The 6,000-nt window shown below is 49.0% G+C and overlaps 1 protein-coding gene across 1 annotated transcript in view; it reads right to left on the reverse strand.

Moving 5' to 3' along the window:
* The window catches only part of Myh14 (myosin heavy chain 14), a 61,012-nt gene extending 60,248 nt beyond the window's left edge, over positions 1–764 (reverse strand). Inside the window, exon 1 of the mRNA XM_076933336.1 lies at positions 697–764. The gene's annotated coding sequence lies outside the window, so the exon portion shown is untranslated. The remainder of the gene's footprint in view (positions 1–696) is intronic.
* Positions 765–6,000: the final 5,236 nt, after the last annotated feature.

Raw genomic sequence — 6,000 nt, forward strand, 5'->3', positions numbered from 1 at the left:
GTACACTGGAGCGGAGTTCAGTTATACATTAGAGTGTCCACGTCCATTGTGAACACTTGTGTGTTGGAACACGACATTGTGTTCCAACACAACTTAGCTAGGCTTGGTGGCATACTCCTGTCACCTCAGCACTTGAGAGGCTCAGGCTGGAAGGTTGGGGGTTGAGGTCAGCTCAGTCTACACAGTGAGTTCAGAAAGTATCTCAAAAAAAAAAAAAAAAAAAAAAAACCCTAACTAAACCAAGTTAAAACAAAACAAACTGGGACACCCAGCCAAACACATCCTTCCCTGCCCCTGGTTCTGCCTGTCGCGACCCCTCTCTCTGGTCCACAGCTTTTTCCTCCTCTGACATCTGACACGGTAGCCCTGGGAGCTGGGGATTGCAGACCATGACTCAGGTGTTCTATCACGCAACGTCCCAAGCACTGCCTCAGTTTCCCCTTCTGCAGAACAGACCGTGTGACGTCTTCAGAGATGACCCCAGACTGCCTGGCACAAGGTGGGAACCGGGCGGGGTGACTGCAACCCTCCCCTTCCCCTTCCCCGACCCTGGGGTCACTTGCACCCAGGGTGAATGTCTCGACCCACCCCTCTCCAGGACCCCTGTTGTAGCCCACCGGCTCTGGCCTCCCCAGGTCTGGCTGGCCCTGACCAACCCTTGGGGCGCACCACGGGGGGAGGGCCCCGGACACTCACCGGCGCCCAGGGCGGTCCAGAGGCCTCGGCCTGGACAGAAAAGGAGGCGGGGCCTGCGCTGGACGGCCCCGCCCACAGGTAGACATTACGGACCAATCAGCACTTGCTGCGGCCCGCTCCGACCTCGCCCCTGGGGCTCAGTGCTGCCCAATCAAAAAGAGCGGCTGGTGCGCCAGGCTAATCAGAAGTTGGCAAAGCGTGCCAGGCGTGGGAAAAGAACCTGACCGAGAGTGTGCGGCAGTAGGTGGGGCCCGGACCTGATGGCCAGCAGGAAGCACCAATAGAGAGACTTGAGGAGCAGCCAGCAGCTGCTGGATCAAGGGGACCGGGTGAATGGGCCGCTTTGTAAACAGGCATGAATGGATGCCTTTGTGCGCACCCATAGGGGGCGGCGGGAGGCCGGAATGCCTGGGTCCCCCGGGAGCTGGTGTGCGGACACACACCAAGAAGCCGCTTTTGTAGAGTGCAGACCGTGAACAGACCCAGTGCAGGTGGATAGCGACTTCATGGGTCAGAATCATTTATTGAGCTCAAAGCTGTGTGAAGCATTTCCACTACACAATTTCACTAAAGCCTTGAACTTGGTGTGATTGAGACCTTATCTTGGAGCTAGGATTAGGGCTGGGGCACAGTCAGTAGAGGGTTTGCCCAGCATGCACGAAGCCCGGGGTTCCACTCCAACACCTTGCAAAACAAGAGTGATGGCACCTGCGAATCATCCCAGTCCTGGAGAACTGGAGGCTGGAGGATCAGGAGTTCAAGGTCATCCTATGGCTATGTAAAGAATTCTAGGCCAGCCTAGATTATAGGAGACCCAGTTTCAGAAAACAAAGCAAAAACCCCAACCTCATCTGGAGGACCACACCTACCATCCTAGCATTAGGAGGATGAGGCAGGAGGACTGCAATGAGTTCAGGTCATGGGTTTAAAAAAAGTGATTGAGAAACTTAGTGTGACCCCCCCCCCATCTCAAAGTACAAAAAGAAGGCTTAAGAAGTGGCTCAGCTATATAGGACTGTAAAGCACTAAATTCAAATCACACTACTGCAAAAATAAATATATAAGCAAAGAAACAATAAATAAGTACCAAAGTCCCCAAGGCCCTCACCGCATGGCCACTCTCCACCTTGTCTCTCAGCTGCTTGTCTCTCCACAGCCCTTTAAGCACTTGGAGCTGCCTCAGGCTTTGAACGGTCTCCCAAGTTTGTTGTTTTCTTGTGGTTTTTTAAAAAATGTTTTTTAATGTGTATGGGTGTTTTGCCTGCATATATGTATATGTACTGTGCATACAGTGCTGTTGGAGGTCAGAAGAGGGGGGTCAGACCTCCTGCAACTGGAGTTACAGATGATTCTGAGCTGCCATATGGGTACTGGGAATTGAACCCAGGTCCTCTGGAGGAACAGCCTGCTTCTCTTAGCTTCTGAGCCACTTCTTTGCAGGCCTGCTTCTTTGTTTCTGAGACAGGGTTTCATTCTTCAGCTCTGCCATCCTTGGCACTCTGTTGTCCATTCGGAAATGACAGCTCAGGTGTCTGTAGCCACTCAACCTACCTGCCAACTACCGATATCACCAACCCGATCAAGGCTAAATCTACCTAGCAACCAGTAATGTCGTCATCTGTCTTTAGCGGTCTGGTTCTGGAGGTGGTGTTAGTTCTGCTTGCTCAGCCTGAGGGGAGATCAGACAACCTGTGTAACAGAGGATTACTCTGAACTTCTGACGGCTCTGCCTTTGTCTTCTGAGTGTAGGAACAACTGGTATGCATCACTACACCCGGCTTAGCAGGCTTTGTTTGCTGGGATTTTCTTTGCCCCGTAAGCCCGTACCACTTTAATGCCTGCTAATATTTAGTGAGAACACACACAGTTCTAAGCTCTCAATGTACATTAAATTCCACACCATGGACCCACCAGCTCTATGCAGTTGGTCCTGCTACCGCATGCATTTCACAGTTGTGGCCACAGAGACCAGGCTGCCTTAGTGAGATCACTTCCTGTCTCTCTATTGTACCACCAGGGATAAGGCAAGACCAAAGAATCAAGTCCAAAGGAAGCATGCCCCTGCCTCTAAACCCTCCAGCCATCTTCCATCACACCAACCAGAATACATGCTTGAGGTAAAGTCCCAATATTTCTCCTTGGAGATCTTGATACACATCATCATCATCATCATCATCATCATCATCGTCAGTATCATGCAGGATACTCTCAGTTATATTGTGAGCCCCTGGTTGTCTGTGACTGGTCTTCTCCTTCCGAGGTTCCCCATGGGTAGATAAGGAAACTAGAGAAATTGGTGGTATGGTGAATGAAACACCCAGACATGTGTGACCAGAGAAGGAAATAGAACACGAATCCCAGCTCTCAGAGTGACCTGGGTCTGTAGAACCTGATCACTAGTCTGGAAGGTGTGGGGAAAGCCAGCAAGGAGCCAAGATAATACACAGAAGTGAAAGGTTTTGACTGGGTCTGAGGCTCCATTGGTACAGTGCTTGCCCAGCATGCACAAAGCCTTGGGTTAGGTCCCCAAGGTCACATGAACTGAGTCAAGTGATATGTACCTGTAATTCCAGCATTTTGGAGGTGGAGGCAGCAGGATCCAGAGTTCAAGATTCCACATCACCCAGCCAGAATGGCCCCCATCAAGAAAAAAACATCAGGCCAGCAAAATGACTTACCAGAGAAAAGTGCTTGCCACCAAGCCCCATACGCTGAGTTCAGCCCCTGGAGCCAGATCAGGAGGCAAAAGATGCAGAGGGCCACTACCCTGAGACCAGCTGGCAACATAGTGAATTCTAGGCTAAATAGGGCTACACACTGAAGCCTTGTCAGAAAAACAAATGAGGACTGAGATGATATCAAGGTAAGGCACTTGTCACCATGCCTGATGACTGGAGTTCCGTCCCAGGGACTCATGTGGTAGAAGAGAGAACCAGCTCCCCACACTGTCCTCTGACCTCTACAATGTGCCATGGCAACATGCATTCCACTCATGCGTGTGCGTGCACACACACAAACTCATGCAGAGACGGGGGTGGGGGGAGCAGGAATACTCCGTTGGGAAGAGTGCCTGCTGGCAAGCCTACTGACCCACAGTAAAAGAACAGGACTGATTCCTGAAAGTTGTTCTCTGTCCTGAACACATACATTGTGGCTGTGGCTGTCCTGCACAAACATACTTCCCCACTAATAATGGGTGCCTCCCCCCCCCCCCCCAGTTTCCTGAGACAGGGCTTCTCTGTATAGCCCTGGCTGTCCTGGAACTCACTCTGTAGACCAGGCTGGCCTCAAACTGAGAGATCCCCCGCCTCTGCCTCCAAAGTGCTGGGATTAAAGGCGTGTGCCACCACCGCCCGGCTCATAGCTGTGGAGGTGGCTCAGTGATTAAGAGCATGTGCTGCTTTCCCTGATGACCCAAGTTCAACTCCCAGCCCTCACATTTACCTATAACTCCAGCTTCAAGGCTGACGCCTGCTCTAGCCCCAGGGGTATCTTTACCCCCATGTACATACCCATCAGTTCATAGACAGATAGATATGTTTGTGTGTGCGCACACACATCAAAACAATTTATTTTTCAATTTATGTGTATGGGTGTATGTCTGCAGTACATGTATGCAGTGCCTGTGGAGACTAGAAGACAGCATGGCTCTCCTGAAGCTAGAGTTACAAATGATTGTTCGCAACCAAGTGGATCCTGGGCATTGAACCTGGGTCTTCTACAAGAGCAGTGCATGTTCTTAACTACCAAGTTTTCTCTTCTGCCCCCAAATGGTTTAAAAAAAAAAACAAACAACTAAAACTTGGAACTGAAGAGCAGCTGTTCAGATGTTTGCTGCTCTTGCAGAGGTCCTAGATTGGGTTCCAGTTCACAAACACCTGTAACCCAGTCTAGGTTATCTGACGCCCTCTTCTGGCCTTTAAGGGCACTGCACTAACATGGTGCACATAAATACAGGGATGTGTACACACATACACATAACATTTTGTTTTGTTTTTTGGAGACAGGATCTCTCTATGTAGCCCTGGCTGTCCTAGAATCTCCTACACGGACCAAGCTGGCCTCAAACTCACAGAGATCCACCTGCCTCTGCTTGGATTAAAGGTGTGCATTGTTATGCCTGGCTCACATAAAGATTTTAAAAAAAAAATAAACCTAAAAAAAAAAACAAAACAGGGGTAACAGAGATAGCCTAGCAGTTAAGATCACTAGCTGCTCTTGTAGTAAACCCAGGTTCTATTGTAGCATCTGTGTGGATGCACACAACCATCTGTAACTCCAATTCTAGGGCATTCAATACATCCTTCTGGTCTCTGCAGGCACCAGGCATGCATACATGGCACAGGCATGCATACATACAAGTAAAAGGCATAAAATAATAAAGTAATTTTACTTATCCAGGCAAAACATGGATGTACCTCTATGCACTTAAAATAATAATTTTTTTTACATCATACAGCTAACCAAAAATAGAAGTACCACACAAGCAGCTGTACCACACGTGGAAGTGAACCTCAAGCACCCTGAGGTATTACCTCACAGACACATCTGCTCATCCATGCTTACTGCCTCTCGATTCACAAAAACCAGGAAGTGGAAGCAGCCTAGATGTCCAGCAACAGATGAGCAGTTAGAGAATGTGGTGCAGACACAATGAAGCCTTATTCGGCTGCAAAGAGAACGGGAATCATGTTCTCTGTGGGAAGATAGATGGGACTGCAAATCCTGTTAAAAGATCTCAGACGTCTTCAAAAAGACAAATACTACATGCTTTATCTCACAGGTAAACTCTAGATTAAGATATATTACAAATAATAATCATACATGATATGTTTCATTCTCATATATAACACAAAAAGTAGAGGGATTTGGGTGTGGCAGTTCAAGACTGTCATTCCAGCACTTGTTAGGTGGCTGCAGGAAGACCTTCAGGTCAAGGCTAGCCTGGGCTTACTGGAAGAGCTGGATCAGCCTGGGCTATGTGAAAAAGTGTCCCTAAAAAGAAAAGACCAGGTGGTGATGACACACACTCAGGAGGCAGCAATAGGCAGATCTCTGTGAGTTTAAGGCTAGCCTGATCTATACAGTGAGCTCCAGGACAGCCAGGGTTACATAGTGAGAACCTGTCTAACAACAACAAGAGAGCTGCAAAGATGGCTCAGTCAGTAAAGTGCTAAAGTGCTTGCAGTGCAAACACAAAGAACTGGGTTTTCAGCCCCCCCCCCAACTCCCCCATACACATACACCCATGTAATAAGACCAGTTTAGTGGTGCAAGCCGGTAATCCCAGCACTGGGCAGGCAA

Source organism: Arvicanthis niloticus, chromosome 1 (assembly GCF_011762505.2).
Source record: "Arvicanthis niloticus isolate mArvNil1 chromosome 1, mArvNil1.pat.X, whole genome shotgun sequence".
Classification (NCBI taxonomy): domain Eukaryota; kingdom Metazoa; phylum Chordata; class Mammalia; order Rodentia; family Muridae; genus Arvicanthis; species Arvicanthis niloticus.